Raw genomic sequence first — 18,196 nt, forward strand, 5'->3', positions numbered from 1 at the left:
CCTTCCTGAGGAACCAATAAAGCCATGCCTGGACCCAGAGTCAAGGCCTTAGGTTTCTGGGCTCCTTGGTGGGCCAGCGTCTCTCCTCCAGGCTTGAAGGTCAAAGACAGAATAGGAAAGGGATTTGAGAGGGCACATGGAGGCACTAGGAGAGGCAGCTGGGAGGCTCCTGTTCTTCCACAGGCTGCCAGGTGCCAGGTGCCAGGTATCTTGGGAATGGTGAAGTGCTCTCTGGTCCACAGGCATTTAACCATCTGTCCGTGCATGTGTTGACCATTCATTCATTCATTCATTTGAAACGCTCATTGAGCACTCCTATGTGCCAAGTACTGTGCTAGGACCAGAGATAGAATCAGCCACAGTCCCTCTCCTAAGAAGCTCACCATCCCTGGGGGTGGGGGGTTAGATATATCAGTTCCCCGTTGGCGGGGACAGCCAGGTAAATCAGGAAATGGCAGCCAACAGGCAGACGGTAGAGTGAAGCCTGCCCCCCACCCTGTTGCATCTGAGGCAGAGGCTCAGGCTCTCAGGATCTGCCTGTCGTCTGTCCCATCTGAGCTGGGTTAGGGCAGTCTCTCTTAGACCTGGGCCCCGGGGCCACTCACACTACGGCCTCCTCAGCTCTGAAGAGTAAAATTCATTCCTCCAACAAGTATTTAGGAAACACCCGTCACACATTAGGCCCAGTGCTAAAAAATGAACAAAGCCAAATATAGTCCCCATTCTTGCAGAGCTAAGAGACTGGTAAGAAAGAGGGAGAGTGCAATCAAGCTTAGTAATAATGAATGCATGTTTATAAAACTGAAATATGGAACGGCCCGTGGACCTAGAAGCACCTGTAAAAGGGAATCTGGGGTTCAAGGACCAGCTCTCTTAAGGAAGATTTTGCCTAAGCTGAGAGCTGAAGGTTGAGGAAGTGTTAACTAGCAGAGAAGGTGGTGGGGAGCATTTCCAGAAGAGGAGAGCTTGTGCAAAGGCCCTGTGGCTAGCACAGAGAGAAAGAGGGACTGCTGTGAGAGGTGGGCAGGGCCAGACCACACAGGCCTTTGCCATAGAAGGGACTGACCTGCTGATGGACTGGGGGGGGCGGGCGGCGAGGGGTGACTGGAACATGAAGGCAGCTGAAACCACAGCGTCCAGATCAGGGAACGCAGAGCCCAGCAGAATGAGGTGGGCCCAGAAACTCTAGGTCCTGGGTTAAAGACTTTCTCTACCCACCAGCCCAAGTGGACCCACATCATTTACAATTTGAAGACGGATGGATGGATGTTAATACCAGGGTCTGTGTTTATGGACTGATCTCTCCCACCTCCCTCCATCCTCCAGGGGCATCAGAGGGAACTTTCTCAACCAGTGTCACTCTCTCCCCATTCCAGGTGACAGCTTTTTAAGATATGGTCCATGGGCAGCTGCATCAGAATCATCTCAGAAGCTTATAAAGAATACAAATTCCTGGGCCCCTCCAGTGCCTGCTCTTTCAGAACTTCTGGGGATTAGACCAGGGCAACCTGCATTGTTAAGACTCCCACGTGATCCTGATGTGGGAGTGGGGGAGGATTCATGGACCACACTTTAACAACAACCCTCCTGGCAATCCAAGCCACCCCAACCTGCCTTTGACTCATTTAATCAAGCAAGCGTTAGTGAGCACCTGCTATGTGCCACCCTGTGCCAGGTGCTAGGCATAGACAGAGGTATAAGACACTGGTCCTGGCCTTCTGCGTGGTCACAGTGTGGTAGGAGAAGGAAGGATATAAACAAATCATTTGGACTCATGGATAAAGACTACTGAGCAAGGAAGGGAACAAAAGGAAGATAATCTACTCTCCCCTAGGGGTACATGGGACAGATCTTGTGTTTCTTCCTCCCACGTCCCCCCGCCCCGCCCCCCCCTTCAACAACTACCAACCTGAGTTCTACCTGCTTCTCCCCTTGTCGTTTCGCCCAATTCCACATGTCCCTGCAGTCTGTGGACCCTCAGGGCCACTCACGGCTGAGACCTGCCAAGCAGTACTCTTCCCACCCGTCCTGCCAAAGGGAGATCCTGCATGTGCCTCCAAACCTCCTCACCCTCCCAGCCAGGGTGGGCCACCAAGGAGGTGGTCCTCAGCCCAGCTGGCCCCTGGAAATTCTATCTGGAGTCCAGCCAGAGATTGCCTACCACACACCCAATGACGGCCTGGAAGCTGGGGTACCTTTGATGGGAACAGAATTTGAGGCCTGTTTACACTGTCACCTAGGTCTGGGTAGGAGGTCAGCAACTGTGACCTAGGGCTGGCAAGTAAGGACACACAGTAGTCCTAAGCAGGCCATGTGACAGTTGGACTGCCCAGGGGTCTTTTTTTTTTTTTTTTTTTATTCTATGGTATTTTGTTATGTTTTGTTTTAAATAATAAACTTTTTCAATATAGTTTTCTTTAATTTTTTTTTTTTTTCTGAGAAGGGGTCTTGCTAAGTTGCTCAGTCTGGTCTCAAATTCCTGAACTCATGCAATCCTTCCACCGCAGCCTCCTGAGTAGCTGGGATTATGGGTGAGCACCACCATATCTGGCCCTTTTAGTAAAGTGTTAGAGTTGATGGAACTGAGCAGATAGGACGTAGAGTTCCACAGACCTACCCCACCCACCCCAGGCACCATTCCCTCGATTACTAACCTCTCAGCATTAGGGTGGTACGTTTGTTACAATTAGTGAACCAATATGGACTAGAGTCAGTAGTCTCCATAAGGGTTACTCATTGTGTTGTGCTATTCTATGGGTTTTATCAGGAGGGCGTGGCGTGCAGGGTGAGGCAGTCCCCCCCTCCTTGGTTTTGTCTGCACAGTGAGATTTACCTGCTGCCCTTCCCAGGCTTTCTGCGCCAGGGCTCCAGGCCACTGGCCCTGAGTAGGAGCTGAAGAGTAGCCCGGGGACAAGACCCTTCTCCCCAGTGAAGGGCAGGAAGTCAGCCTTGGGGCTTGGATCTCCCAAGGGTGAGGCAACCCCTAAGGTAAACAGATAATGATTCCTGGGGAAAGGGCAGTGTCAGACCGTTTCTAGAGAAGAGAAGGCGGAAGCCATTCGGGGCTCCTGACGGGGCTCTCAACAGCTCTTTCTGCGGCTGTCGTGCTAGGAAGACCCCGTATATCTTCTGTTGATTGACTGCTCATGCCTTGTGGGAGACAATTTCTGGGACGAATAGAGTATGCAGGGCAGGAGGGAGCAAAAGTGGGGAGACCACCGCCCCCTCGCCAGAGGCTGATGGAGGGCAGATCTGACGGGGGAGCATCCCGTGGGGGGCACTGCTGAAGCTCGGAGCCTGGGCCCCGCGTCGCCACGCCCAGCCCTTGGGCACTGGGATCTTGAGGTCTCATCCCAGGTGTGCTGCTGGCTGAGAGCTTTTGGTGTCTCATGTCACATGTCCTCAGCCCACCCTTGACTTCAGTTACAGGGGCCAGGATAGTTCCTCAAGAGTCATCTGCTGCCTGCTCAGGGACTTGCCCAGTGTGGGAGCCCTGGTCCTTCAGGCCAAGGCAGCCTGGAAGAGCAGAGAGGCTAGCACCTCTGGAGGCAGCGGGATGGGAGCCCCAAGTCTGCCCTTTCGGGGGAGGCATCTGCTCCTTCTCAGAGGGCCTGGTGGATGAAGCCTGGTTGCCCAGGGCACTGACCTCAATGACACACCCACAGTGGCTTTTCTTCCCCGCCTACTCCCCCACTCCCTGCCCCCCACCTTGCTCTCTCCTCCCTCCCGATTCCTAGGGCTCCTCTCCAAAATAAACGACCAGCTCCCAAGTCCCTGTTCTCAGGGGAATCCAAATGAAGACACGGGATTTCTCCTTTCTAGGCCTCAGCTTCCCTAAAGTCTGGACCAGTGATTATTCTCAAGTGAAAAGGGATTATCTGGGGAATCTTTTCAAAGGGTGAGAAGAGAGCCACCTAAGCCAAGTGGTGCCCTCAGGTATGCAGGGGCAGAAAACATCCCAGATTCAAGGGACTCTGAGGTCCTATCAGCCCCCACTCCCTGCTAGCCCTGCACCTACAGACCTAACGAACTGATGAGGTAGCTTCTGGCAGCCACCTCAAGACTTAATCTTGAGGTGTCTGAATCCCCAGATCCAGGTACTTGTGACATCTACCTCCCTCCAGACTTTTCACTTTCAAAAGCCAATAAATTCCCTCCTTAAATTTAAGCCCATTTGAGTTGGGTTTCTATTGCTTACAATTGATGAATCCTGAATCTACCTACACTTTCCCCGTTCGGTGGATGACCGGTGCCCTCACGGCCTGGCAGCCCACCTCCCACAGCACAGCACCTGGACTGCACAGCAAAGCGCAAACTGACCTCGGCCACTTTCCTGGTGTCGTTGTCAACAAGGCATTGAAAGGTGGGGGTTCTGCCTCACAACAAGCGTCTTCCTAGTCTCCCGACCATCAGGAGTCCTAGCTGGTTTGGAACTTAATTTTCTACTCATTCACAATGGTTTTTAGACCCAACAGTGGCCTTCTGGAAAATCTACTTGAGAAATCAACAGGCTGATTTATAGGTTTAAAAAACACAGTTCGGGCCGGGCGCTGTGGCTCACGCCTGTAATCCTAGCTCTTGGGAGGCCGAGGCGGGCGGATTGCTCAAGGTCAGGAGTTCAAAACCAGCCTGAGCAAGAGCGAGACCCCGTCTCTACTATAAATAGAAAGAAATTAATTGGCCAACTGATATATATATAAAAAATTAGCCGGGCATAGTGGCGCATGCCTGTAGTCCCAGCTACTCGGGAGGCTGAGGCAGTAGGATCGCTGAGCCCCGGAGACTGAGGTTGCTGTGAGCCAGGCTGACGCCACGGCACTCACTCTAGCCTGGGCAACAAAGTGAGACTCTGTCTAAAAAAAAAAAAAAAAAAAAAAAAAACAGTTCAATTGGCACATGCGTTATCTTCTTCAACTTCGCAGCAGCTCTGATAGGTGGCGTGACAGAGAGCTCCAGTAACCTCTTCTTCTGTAATAACAACCCCTCAGGTGTTTAGCTGGCCAAGCTGTGCGGAAGAAAGACCATGTTTCCAAGCTTCCCCAGCAGTTGGTCTGGCCAAATGGTGAGGTTCTGGCCAATGGGGTTTATTTTTGTTTTGTTTTTTGTTCTTTTAAAAATAGAGATAAGGTCTCGCTATGTTCCCCAGGCTGATCTTGAACTCCTGGCTTCAAATGATCCTTCCACCTTGGCCTCCCAAAGTGCTGGGATTACAGCTGTGAGCCATTGCATTCAGCCCCAGTGGGGTTTAAGGAGAGGTAGTGTGTGCATCTTTCAGGGAAGAATCCTTAAAGGGAAGGGACTTCTCTTTTTCCTTCCTCTGGCTGGAATGCTGCCTGTGACAGCAAAGGAACAGTAGCATTTTAGACCACATGGTGATCTTGGGCGCCACAGAGCAACAAGCCAGAAGGAGCCTGGAGCCTTGAAAGCAGGGGGTACAAAACCATCCACAGACTGGCTGTCTCCCAGAAAAGCAACTTTCATTTGCTTTAAGTCACTCTCAGTTTGGGTTACTTTGATACATAATAATCTGATGCTAAAAAAATGCAGGTGAGCAATATGAACTCCCATTCTACAAGGAAAGAAGCTGAAGTGCAAAGACATCAAGTGGCCCACCTGGCTGATAAACAGAAGCATAGAATCCAGCGCAACCACCTCAGTGTTACAGCTATGTCTGCCCACGTCCACCCTAGATCCGAAAAGAGCAGGCACAGGCACTTCCTTCTGGTTTGGGATTTATCGCCAATCTGATCATCAGAGATGATCTAACCTCAATTTTATTTTTCCACAATTTTTACTAACTGATCCCAGGAAACGAGGCCTGGGGTAGGGCAGGGTTGAGGTGGAGACAGGAGGCTCCTCCAAGAAATTAAAAGGTTCTAGAAACTCGTATCAATGCAATTTGCTCATAAACACAGGAACCACCCATCATTTCAAAAGCCCAAGCACAAATGGATTCTCCTTCCTCCCCACACCCCAAATGCCTACTAGGAGTGGCAGGGTGGTTGGTCACTTCTTTTCCTATTGTTAAAGAGATTTGGTTTTAAGAAATTATTATTATTTTTTTTAATTTAGAATGAGAGGCTTAGGGAGTTAGAGAAAAACTAGCAGTTCAAGTTGTTCTCAACTCAAAGAACTAAAGTAAACATTAGATTGGGTATTGTAAAATCCAAGCTCTCAGGAGCCAGGTAGAACTGAAGCCAGATAAGGGCTGTGATGAGACAAGGCACAGCCTCACCTAAAGGTGCCCTCAGAAGGCCAGCCCCTGAGAATTCAGGCCTAAGACCTCTTAAGAGAGGTAAGGAACAAGGAATTTGATCTTATTTGTTTTAGAGGTCACTTGACTTTTCAGTGTTGGCAACTACTGTGTTCACTGCTTTATCCCCAGTGCTGGGAACATAAGAGGTGCTCTAATGAAAGACCAAATGACTGAATTAAAAATAATGCACATAATGACTTGATTAAAAAAATAGGCAAAGGACTTGAATAGACATCTTTCCAGAGATTATCTATGAATGGCCAACAAGCATTTGAAATGCCAATTAAAACCACAATAAGGTACCACTGCACACCCACTAGGAAGGCAAGAAAACAAAATAACAAGTGTTGGCAAGCATGGGGAGACATTGGAATCCTCATACATTGCTGGCGGGAATGTAAAATGGTTCCGCCGCTGTGGAAAACAGTGTGGTGGTTCTTCAAAAAGTTAAACATAGAATTACCATTTGACTCAGAAATTCCTCTCCTAGAATAAACCCCAAAGAACTGAAAACAGGTGTTCAAAGAAAACCTTGTGCATGAATGTCTACAACAGCACTATTCACAATAGCCGAAAAGTGGAAACAACCCAAATGCCCAGCAACAGATGACTGGATAAACAAAATGTGGCATGTCCATCCATACGGTTCAATATATTATTTGGCCATAAGGAGGGATGTAATGCTGACACATGCTACCTTATGGATGAACTTGAAAACACTATGTTAAGTGAAAGAAGCCAGGAACAAAAGACCATATATTATATGTGTCATGGAGCTTTGAAATGATTCCCAAAACATACATAGCTATGTAAAAGTTGTCAGAATCAAAATGGAGCTCTGTTGTCAAACCTTGACAAAATGGAGCTGGGGAAAACAGTGAAGGGAGGGGATTCGCACACACGATTGCCCGATAGCAAGAACTATCACAAAAGACTGCCAAAACCACAACCTTGCACAAAGGCTACCACAACCTTACACAAAAAATAGTTCTTGGAGACATTTGCCCAGCAACCAGCCATCCAACACGGATCCTTAGAGCCAAGCATAATTGTCTTAAAGCAACTACGTAACAATCATTAATCACTGCGACCTCAAACCCCTAGGCACGAGCAATCCTCCCACTTTGGCCTCTTAAAGTCCTGGGATTACAGGTGTGAGGCACCGTGCCCAGACAACATTTTATCTTTAAAAACCATTGTCTTCCTCTGCCTCCCTGAATACACACTCACACACACATACACCCCACATTGCCTAATGACACATTTCTCAGACTGTATCCCCATTGTTAAGCAATGCATGACTACATAGAAACCCAAGAGTTGGACAGACACTTTGAGACCTTAGGCTGTGCTAGGGTCATGCTGCCTGGCCAAGTCTCTGCAGATTGAAAGCTCAGGCTGAGCCAGGACCACACCCTGATAGCCTTTGAGCTAGTTTCCTAAACTCATTGCCACCACCTCTGGCACGGTCCTCCAGCGTGGAGTAACCTCAGTGTCCTTGGGGATCTCTGCTGTGTTAGTCAAGCCATCTACCCGAGCATCCCCCGTCTAAAGCTGCGTCTCAAACTTCAGTTAGCCTTTGCTTTCCACAGAGGCCTGCTTTCATCCTAGTTGAGCAACTGGAGTTTAATAACTAGACTAACAAAATCGGAACTCAGTATGTGGCTAAGGTAGCACTTCTATTGAGTGTATTTCTTATGAGATTGGTTCTCTTGTTCTCTCTCACTTTAGAGCTGGAACCCATATTAAGTGAAGTTTCCCAAGAATGGAAAAACAAGCACCACATATACTCACCAGCAAATTGGTATTAACTGAACACCACCTAAGTGGTCACATAGGTACTGCAGTAATAGGGTATTGGGGAGGGGGGGGAGGGGGGAGGGGGGCGGGTATATACATATATAATGGTGAGATGTGCACCATCTGGGGGATGGTCATGCTGGAGACTCAGACTTGTGGGGGGAGCGGGGAAATGGGCATTTATTGAAACCTTAAAATCTGTACTCCCATAATATGCCAAAATAAAAATAATAATAATAAAAAAAACTGTGAATAAAAATTTTTTAAAAATCTCTGAATGTACCAGCCTAAAGAAAAAAAAATTAAAAAAAAATTTTTTTAAATCTCTTTCTATGGCAATAAACCATGTGATTCGTGAAATCTACTTTGATCATCTTCTTCTTCTTATTATTTTTTTTTTAGAGATGGGGATCTTGTTATGTTGCCCAGGCTGGCTTTGAACTCCTGGGCTGAAGCCTCAGCATCCTGAGTAGTTAGGATTACAGGCGTGTGATGCTGCACTTGGCTTATCTCCTGCTTTTTAACCATACAAAACAGATATGATTCCATCTATAATGAAACGTCCAGAATAGGAAATTCCATAGAGACAGAAAGTAGATTTAGTGGTTGCTTTGGGCTGGGAGGGATGGGAGGATAGAGAGGTATGGGGCTTCTCTATGAAGTGATAAAAATGTTCTAAAATTGACTGTGGTGATGGTTACACATGTCTGTAAATATACTGAACTCTATTGAACTAAAAAAGTCATGTGCATAATTCCACTCCTAAGTATATATCCAATAGAAATCACACATATGCTCAGCAAAATATAAGGATTAGGATATTTGTATCATTTCCAATATGGAAACTACCCAAATGCCCATCAACAGTAGAATAGATAAATGAAGACTTATTATTTGCAATTTTATGCAGCAATGAGAGCAAAGGAACTAAGACTACACTCAACAATTCAAATGAATCTCATAAAAATAATGTTCAATGAAAGAAGCCAGAGAAAAAAAGGTATACTGTCTGATTCCACTTCCATGTATAAAACAGGCAAAATTAATCTATGCTGTTAGAAGTCAGGACAGTGGCTAGTGGGTAGGGGCTGATGACCTCAAAGAAGTCATGATCGAGCTCCTGGTTTCTGGTCATGTTCTTTTTTTTTTTTTTGAGACACAGTCTCACTTTGTTGCCCAGGTTAGAGTGAGTGCCGTGGCATCAGCCTAGCCCACAGCAACCTCAAACTCCTGGGCTCAAGCGATCCTACTGCCTCAGCCTTCCGAGTAGCTGGGACTACAGGAATGGGCCACCATGCCCGGCTAATTTTTTGTATATATATATTTTAGTTGGTCAATTAATTTCTTTCTATTTTTAGTAGAGACGGGGTCTTGCTCAGGCTGGTTTTGAACTCCTGACCTCGAGCAATCCGCCCGCCTCCGACTCCCAGAGTGCTAGGATTACAGGTGTGAGCCACCGTGCCCGGCCTCTGGTCATGTTCTGTCTCTTGATCTGAGTGCTGGTTAAATGGGTACAATCTGTCTATTAAAAATTCATTCAAGGCCGGGCGCGGTGGCTCACGCCTGTAATCCTAGCACTTTGGGAGGCCAAGGCGGGCGGATTGCTCAAGGTCAGGAGTTCGAAACCAGCCTGAGCGAGACCCCGTCTCTACCAAAAATAGAAATAAATTAATTGACCAACTAAAAAATATATATACAAAAAATTAGCCGGGCATGGTGGCGCATGCCTGTAGTCCCAGCTACTTGGGAGGCTGAGGCAGTAGGATCACTGAGCCCCGGAGATTGAGGTTGCTGTGAGCCAGGCTGACGCCACGGCACTCACTCTAGCCTGGGCAACAAAGTGAGACTGTCTCAAAAAAAAAAAAAAAAAAAATGGATTAATAAAATGTGGTATATGTACACCATGGAGTACTATTCAGCTCTAAGAAACAATGGTGATATAGCACACCTTATATTTTCCTGGTTAGAGCTGGAACCCATACTACTAAGTGAAGTATCCCAAGAATGGAAAAACAAGCACCAGATATATTCTCCAGCAAACTGGTATTAACTGAGTAGCACCTAAGTGGACACATAGGTGCTACAGTAATAGGGTATTGGGCAGGTGGGAGGGGGGAGGGGGGCGGGTATATACATACATAGTGAGTGAGATGTGCACCATCTGGGGGATGGTCATGATGGAGACTCAGACTTTTGGGGGGAGGGGGGGAAACGGGCATTTATTGAAACCTTAAAATCTGTACCCCCATAATATGCCAAAATAAAAAAAATAATTAAAAAAAAAAATTCATTCAGCAAGCACTTAAAATATGTATATTTTTCTGAATCTATCATATACATAAATACAAAGTTTTTTAAAAAAAAAAACCTTCCAGGCTGGGCGAGGTGGCTCATGCCTGCAATCCTAGCACTCTGGGAGGCTGAGGTGGGCGGATTGCTCAAGGTCAGGAGTTCAAAACCAGCCTTAGCAAGAGTGAGACCCTGTCTAGTAAAAATAGAAAGAAATTAATTGGCCAACTAAAAATATACAGAAAAAATTAGCCAGGCATGGTGGCACATGCCTGTAGTCCCAGCTACTCGGGAGGCTGAGGCAGAAGGATCGCTTGAGCCCAGAAGTTTGAGGTTGCTATGAGCTAGGCTGACGCCACGGCACTCTAACCTGGGCAACAGAGTGAGACTCTGTCTCTAAAAAAAAAAAAAAACCTTCTAGTGCTCAAGCTAGTGTTATTATAGTCATAATTAATAAAATACATTTAGGCACAGATTATAGTATCTATTTAACAGTCTGTCAGAAAAATAAAAGTATCACATAGCACTTCTGTGCAAAATAGATACACACATTAACAATGCTGTGTTTAGAGATGGGGATCTTGTTATGCTGGGCAAGCAGAGAAAACACATCTGTTTGTGATCTCTGTCTTAGAAATTAAGAAAAGAAATAATCCCAATTTTGAATGTGATGGGATTTTCCTTCCTGAGAATTTCAGTAAATAATAAAGTAGTTTAGACAGTCTCCGTACAGTTCATGACTATTAGCCCTAACAACCAGTTTCATGCATGGATGCAAGTTCTCCAAGTTCAGGGGCACAAAGAAGTTCATGACATGTTGCTCACTTAGAATATGGTTTACCGCATGCAAGGTTCTAGTAAGGTCCAGAAGCCACCCCCTAGATGGGAGACTGCTCTATCAGGAAACTAGACCCTGCCTGAAAACTACCTGCTTTACAATGTAATTTTCAAGAATGTTTGTAGAGGCTGGGTGCAGTGGCTCAGACCTGAAATCCCAGCATTTTGGGAGGCTGAGGAAGGAGGATTGCTCTAGGCCAGGTGTTCAAGAGCAGGGGTCTTGCTTTGTTGCACAGGCTAGATTCAAACTCCTGGGCTCAAGTGATCCTCCTGCTTCAACCTCATAAGTAGCTGGGATGAAAGGTGTGAGCCACCATGCCCAGCTGCAGAGATTTTTAATGACAAGACGAGACGAGACTGTGACGATTCTGCTTTATGAAAAAGATAAGCACTCTTGGATGAGAAGGCAGAGATGGGCAACTCTACAGGATACATAAACAGAAGAGAGCAAGGGAACATTGAGTACCTCCTCTGTAATGCTGTCACACAGGTCTTCTAGGCAAATTGTCCCAACAACTCTGGGGAAGTAAATGCTTTTTATCTGTTTTACAAATGGAGAAAACTGAGACAAGTCTGGAGAAAAGTTAAGCAACCTGTCAAACATGCTACCAAAAAAGTTGGTGAAAACAGTCTCATCGACTGATTGCAAACAGCTCTCCACTAAAACAAAGTGACACTAACACATGGAACACAATGCTGACCAAATCTGCCACAGAGTCACAGAAGATGGAAGACAAATGGCCCTAAGCATAGGAGAAGGTGCCCATGTCACAAATCAAAGCAAAACAACCACAAGGCATTTGTTCCCCAAGACAGGAGCAAAGATAAAAAAATTGGCCGGGCGTGGTGACCCACACCTGTAACCTTATAACTCTGGGAGGCCAAGGCAGGGCAGATCGTTCAAGGTCAGGAGTTCAAAACTAGCCTGAGCAAGAGTGAGACCCCGTCTCTACTAAAAATAGAAAGAAAGTAATTGGCCAACTAAAAATATATAGAAAAAATTAGCCGGGCATAGTGGCGCATGCCTGTAGTCCCAGCTACTCGGGAGGTTAAGGCAGTAGGATTGCGTGAGCCCAGGAGTTTGAGGTTGCTGTGAGCTAGGCTGACGCCATGGCACTCTAGCCCAGGCAACAGAATGAGTCTCTGTCTCAAAAAAAAAAAAAGATTAAAACAATTGATATTATGATGTCTGCAACTTATTTTCAAATGGTGGCAAAGGCATGTGTGTGTGTGTGTGTGTGTGTGTGTATGTATGTGTGTGTGTGTATGTGTGTGTTTGCAGAGAAAGAATGTATAGGGTCTAAGAGAGAGACTTAGTCTCTGGTCCTTTAGCAGCTCAAACTCAATCCTTTCAAAAATTCATCAGAATTATTATGCCACTGGGCCCAGAAAGATGTTCCAAAAATCTCATATGTACATATATTGAAAGTAATTCAACCTGTCTGAGATGGTAATAAATGAAAAGTTACTAGAGGAGAAAATATAACCAATCAGTAATCCTCTGCCCAAAGATTGCTAGAGGAGTCAATATTTAATTTCAAAATTCCATGACAGGTATCCTCATCAAAGAGTACCCATAGGCAGTACTAGAAAGCAGTTTCAGCTAAATAAGAGTTCATCCTTGCAACCCGAGTCAGTCTGTGTTCTTGTTGGCTTCATGCAGTCAGTAGGAAAGGTTATCCCAGGATAAGCTACGGCACTAGATTATAATGCTGTATTCAGTAGTGCCTAAATAAAGCTCCCCAACTAGAGGCGATTAATAAAATGGCTATGAATTTTGACATAAAAGCAAGAATGATGAATAATACAGAATGTTGGCAAGGATATAGAAACATACCAGAGCGTAAATTGGTACAAGATTTTTAGAGGACAAAGAGTACAAATGCCATGAAGCCTATGAAATTTATGCTTCAGCCCAAACTGGCTTCTGTCCACCACCCTAGTGCTGGGAGTTCCTGGAAACTGGAGAAGGGAAGATGGTTGCAAATCAACATATTGCTTAAAGAGATCTCAAAGAAAGAACCTTCACATTGCTAGCAATTTGTAGCAAATTCTACTCTTATTCTAAATGAATCTTCGATTTGCACTAAATTTGTTATCTATAGTTTCACATTCTTTTTCAGAAAGAGTAACCCCCAAATCATGCAAGCTGCAGAACCTGTAAATCTGGATCTGTTCTGATTTAGTATCTATTAACATTTTGAATATGCCTACCTTTTGACCCAGCAATTCTACTTTTAGGAATCTATCCTAAGAAACAAAAAACAGACAAAAAAGAAAGAAAGAAAGAAAGAAAGAAAGAAAGAAAGAAAGAAAGAAAGAAAGAAAGAAAGAAAGAAAGAAAGAAAGAAAGAAAGAAAGAAAGAAAGAAAGAAAGAAAGAAAGAAAGAAAGAAAGAAAGAAAGAGAGAGAAAGAAAGAGAGAGAGAAAGAAAGGTATGAATAAGGACATTAATTTCCACTTAGCAAAGAATTAGGAAAAAAAACACCTTTATTCCTATGAGTATGGGAATAGATAACTAAATTATAGAGCATATATACAATGGAACACTAAGCCATTAAAAAAATGAAGATACTCTACATTTAATGATATGGAAAATGTATAATATATTTTAGGTGAAAAAGCATATTTCAGAACATTGGGAGTCGACGTTTATTGGTGTGTCCTCATGCCAGCTCTCTTCTAAACCCTCCGCATACAGGATCTCTGGGATCTTCATAACTGCTGAAGACACATAGCCATTTTACAGAGAGGGAATGAGACTCAAAGAAATGCAGCGCTTCACGCAAAGCCACAGACCCAGAAGCGCCAAGCTGGGATTCAAAGGACTGTCTGGCCTCCAAGGCCTCGATACAATACAAAATGAATCTTTGTGGAGCCTTATGGTTTATTTTTATTTATTTCATTTTTAGGAAAAGGAAAGAGAAGTTGACTGATTTGCCGGCAAATGAGGAGGGCAGTGGACTAGTGTTTCAAAGACCACCATCCTGTCTTTAAGTAGACAAACAGGGCTTTTTTAAAGGGAGGTTTTCAGCAGCCAGGCTCCGGTCACTGGGTTGTCACATATCGTGGCTTTGGGCTATTGCTATTTAACTATGACTCCTGTGATGGCGATACTATAACCTGTGGGCAATTCTGTTCAGCCATCTCTTGTGGTTTAAAATACTTTGCCTCGGTGCCTGCCCTCTGCCTGGAATGTTCTCCCAAGCCTTATGGTTTAAAAAGGACTTCTGCGTGTGTCTCTGATTCTCACGTGGTCCGGGACCATTTGTTTTTATGAACGAAGCAGCAAAACGTTCATTTTCTTCAGGTTCTGACCCTGGTTGGTGGTAAATCTGGACCCCTTTCCAAGCGCATTGCTCTTTCTCCCGCAGCCTGTCCACAGCTTCCCTGGGGGACCCTAGCGGGCAGACAGGGCCCTCTCAGTGGCACAGGCCCACAGAGAACCCCTCCAGAGACAGCCCCTTCAGCAGCTGCCCGGCACTGGAACTCATGCCTGGCAGAATTCAAGCACACACGGACTATTCCATGATTTAGTTTGGTGCCCGATTCGTGCTCTTCGCCGCCTCTTGTCTCACTGCTCTGTTCTCGTGGTTCCAGCTCACCTTTCCTGGCACCCACCCACAGTGGCTTTGCACCCCACCTGCACAGCCCCCTGGCTGGACTAACCTGGAAAGCCTGGGGCCCTGGCACCAGCCCCACCTAGTCCGGCCTTGCCGACCAGCAGGAACTGGACAGAAAACAAGGGCAAGCTGGCTCAGGGACCTGCAGGTGGAATGGCTGTGGCTTCCGTGACATCCCAGTGCTAGCAACCAAAGTCGGGGGGCTGGAGGTGACTGTGGGTGGGCACAAAGGATGACACAGTTCCGAGAGGGTTAGGTAGAGGCCACAGGCAGAGCTGGGCGCGATGGAGGGCTTGCACGTGCCTGTGTGAGAGAACAAGTCCGCAATCCAGAGTCGAAGGGGAGAAGCTGTTTGTTTTGCTTCCTGTTACATATTACCTGCTGGGTGGAGGTTCCTGGAACTGGAGCTCGAGGTAGACAGATAGACAGGTACCGCTGCCAGGGACTGAAATTGTCTCAGGCCCTGGGCAAGGCCCCTTAATCCTTTCAGAAACCACTGCCGAGGAAGGATCAGTGGACTCACGACCATGACTTATTGAGAGGGGCCCACAGAACTGCAAGAACACCTACCAAGCTGAGGCCGACCTCTGGTTCCTGGGGAGGGTGTCATGCCAGCCACCAGCAAGGTTTTCAAGATGAAATTGAAAGCAATATCCTGTCTTGTTCCAAGTAATGAACTGGCCTCTGCTCCTATCCCTTCCCCAGGCATTTGATGTGAGGCCGGCCCCTAGGTCCTCAGAGAAGCACGCATCATCAAGGCTAGAAGCGTTTGTAAATTTTATTTCATATATAAGAGACAAGGGATTAATATTTAGCCTGTATCTTTTTTAAAAATTCTGCAAATCAATAAGGACAATCTAACATAACAAATGGACAAAGACTATGAACAGAGGACTCACAGAAGACATCAACAATAAACATTTCACAAGGTGTTCAATCTTGCTGGTAATCAGAGAAATGGAAATTAAAATCACAAGGAGACACCCTTTCACCCTGACCAGAGTGGCAAACATCATAAACTCCAGTAATACTATGTATTGACAGGGATATAGGAAAACAGAGAAACTTAGTTGCTGCTAGTGGTCACGCCTATAATCCTAACACTCTAGGAGGCCAAGTTGAGAGGATTGTTTGAGCTCAGGAGTTCGACACCAGCCTGACCAAGAGCTAGACCCCATCTCTACTAAAAAAATAGAAAGAAATTAGCTGGACAACTAAAAAAATATATATATATATAATTAGCCGGGCATGGTGGTGCATGCCTGTAGTCCCAGCTACTTCGGAGCCTGAGGCAGGAGGATCGCTTGAGCCCAGGAGTTGGAGGTTGCCGTGAGCTAGACTCACACCTCGGCACTCTAGCCCGGGCAAAAGAGTGAGACTGTCTCAAAAAAAAAAAAAATGTCAACTCTTCATCACGGGAATCCTACTACTAGAGTTACAGTCACCTGATGGACTATGACACTGCAGGGAGAACAGTAACTTCAGTCTAGAGGTCTCCATTCACATCACCTTGAGATGGATAGGTCTCAAAAACACGCATTACAGAGTGAAAAAAAGAGGGGAATTATAATATTATTTTTGCTGAAATTATAAGAGCATAATACATATTGTTTATGGAAACCAAAAACAGCCAAAACTAAGTGCACTTATTACTCACATGGCATGATTTTAAGTGCTTTACATGTTTTAACAAACGTAAACTTTAGGCCCGGCATGGTGGCTCACACTTGCAATCCTAGCACTTTGGGAGGCCAAGGCAGGAGGATCATTTAAGCTCAGGAGTTTGAGACCAGCCTGAACAAGAGCGAGAACCCGTCTCTACTAAAAACAGAAAAAAATTAGCCAGGCGGGGTGGCACATCCCTGTAGTTCCAGCTACTTGGGGGCTGAGGCAGGAGGATTGCTTGAGCCCAGGAGTTTGAGGTTGCTGTGAGCTAGGCTGATGCCACGGGACTCTAGCCCGGGTGACAGAGCAAGACTCTGTTTCAAACAAACAAACAAACAAACAAACAAAAAAAACACAGAAAAAATTTGACAAAGTTCCAAAAAGCAAAACTTGAACTTGCTGTGTGCCGAGCTCTATGTTGAATCCACATAAATAGAGTGAAATGTAGACATAGTATTAGGTATTATAAGTAGTCTAGAGATGATTTAAAGTATATGGGAAGATGTGCATATATATGCAAATACTACCTCATTTTATATAGGGGACTTGAGCATCTGAGGATTTTAGTATACTTTGGTATCCAAGAGATATCCTGGAATCAATCCCTCACGGATACTGAGGGACCACTCTACTATCTGTGGATTCAGAGACATATTAAAAGTGTAGGCCGGGCATGGTGGGTCACACCTGTAATCCTAGCACTCTGGGAGGCCGAGGCAGGCGGATTGCTCGAGGTCAGGAGTTCAAAACTAGCCTGAGGAACAGCGAGACCCCCGTCTCTACTATAGGTAGAAAGAAATTAATTGGCCAACTAATATATATAGAAAAAATTAGTCGGGCATGATGGCTCATGCCTGTAGTCCCAGCTACCTGGGAGGCTGAGGGAGGAGGATCGCTTGAGCCCAGGAGTTTGAGGTTGCTGTGGGCGAGGCTGACGCCAAGGCACTCACTCTAGCCCAGGCAAGAGAGTGAGACCCTGCCTCAAAAAAAAAAAAAAAAAAATAGGCCAGGTGTGGTGGCTCAAGCCTGTAATCCTAGCACTCTGGGAGGCCAAGGTGGGAGGATCGCTCAAGGTCAGGAGTTCAAAACCAACCTGAGCAAGAATGAGACCCTGTCTCTACTAAAAATAGAAAGAAATTAATTGGCCAAGTAAAAATACATAGAAAAAAATTAGCCGGGTATGGTGGCTCGTGACTGTAGTCCCAGCTGCTCGGGAGGCTGAGGAAGAAGGATCGCTTGAGCCCAGGAGATTGAGGTTGCTGTGAGCTAGGCTGATGCCACTGCACTCACTCTAGCCTGGGCAACAGAGACTCTGTCTCAAAAAAAAAGGGGGGGGGGCGGAGGCGGAAAAATAAATTAAATAAATAAATAAATAAATAAATAAATAAATAAAAGAACGCTGAAACATTGCGCTGTCAAGGTTAGTAGACTGCTCATCCTAAAAGCACTCCTTGGCTTTTGAGCAAAAGAAGCCAGAGGCAGAGGGAGGTTGGGGGCGGGGGAGCGGTAAAAACTTACCTACTGAGTACAGTGAACTCTGCCCTGGTGTCCGACATGCTAAAACCCTTGCTTCAGCATTACAGAGCATATCCTTGTGGGAAAAAAAAACAAACTTTTGTACCCCCCCCCTCAATATTTTGAAATAAAAAAAAGAAGCCAGACACAAAAGTTTATCCAGTACATACTCTAGAATTAAAGAGCAGCCAAAAAATCTATGGAGATAAAA

At 45.7% G+C, this 18,196-nt stretch overlaps 1 protein-coding gene across 1 annotated transcript in view; it reads right to left on the minus strand.

Annotated features, from left to right (window-relative positions):
• Nucleotides 1-18,196, minus strand: part of ACSF2 (acyl-CoA synthetase family member 2) — a 40,117-nt gene that overhangs the window by 14,102 nt on the left and 7,819 nt on the right. The gene's annotated exons all lie outside the window — the stretch shown is intronic.

This window comes from Microcebus murinus, chromosome 18 (genome assembly GCF_040939455.1).
Source record: "Microcebus murinus isolate Inina chromosome 18, M.murinus_Inina_mat1.0, whole genome shotgun sequence".
Taxonomy (NCBI): Eukaryota; Metazoa; Chordata; class Mammalia; order Primates; family Cheirogaleidae; genus Microcebus; species Microcebus murinus.